General features: G+C 37.5%; 1 non-coding gene across 1 annotated transcript; it reads left to right on the forward strand.

Annotated features, from left to right (window-relative positions):
- Positions 1–311: 311 nt before the first annotated feature.
- Positions 312–416, forward strand: LOC141459047 (U6 spliceosomal RNA). The gene has a single exon (XR_012461375.1). It is a non-coding gene; the product is annotated as a U6 spliceosomal RNA (small nuclear RNA).
- The last annotated feature ends 219 nt before the right edge of the window (positions 417–635 follow it).

Consider the following 635-nt stretch of genomic DNA (forward strand, 5'->3'; position numbering starts at 1 on the left):
TCCATTTGCACGCTTTTCTACTATTTCAGCAGCTTTTCTCCTGCTTTTATTCATTTCCCTTTTGTTCTTATAGTTCTTCTTTTTATTTTTATTTTATCTATTCTCCTCTTTAATTGATATATTGTTTGAAATTAGTTAAAGAAACTTCACTTTATAAAGAAAGGAAAGTACGTGTATTAAACTTAATCAAGCTTAAGTTTTTAATTTGAGCTAATTTTCACTTTCTCTCTCTCTCTCTCTCTCTCTCTCTCTCTCTGTCCGTCTGTCTGTCTGTCTGTACGGAAACAGAAGTATTGTGACCACGTCAAATTTCTCGCTTCGGCGGTACATATACTAAAATTGGAACAATACAGAGAAGATTAGCATGGCCTCTGCGCATGCATGACAAAGGTTGCCACGGTAGCCGAGCGGTTATAGGCTAGACCCGCAATGCTAAGATGAATTGTTGGTTTAGTGGGTTCGATTCCCGGTATCTACGCCTTGGATTTTATTTAATGGTTAATATGAGAAATTTATAGTAAAGTCAGTTTGCTAGTCGCCTCCGTCCACGACACCTAATTGGTAGTTGGACGTTAAGCCCCGCCTGAAAAAATAGGCGATTACTTTACTTTATTTTACGTCAAATTTGCGGTAGA

The sequence above is a fragment of the Rhodnius prolixus genome, unplaced genomic scaffold (genome assembly GCF_049639745.1).
Source record: "Rhodnius prolixus isolate KJV_2025 unplaced genomic scaffold, Rpr scaffold_5, whole genome shotgun sequence".
NCBI lineage: Eukaryota > Metazoa > Arthropoda > Insecta > Hemiptera > Reduviidae > Rhodnius > Rhodnius prolixus.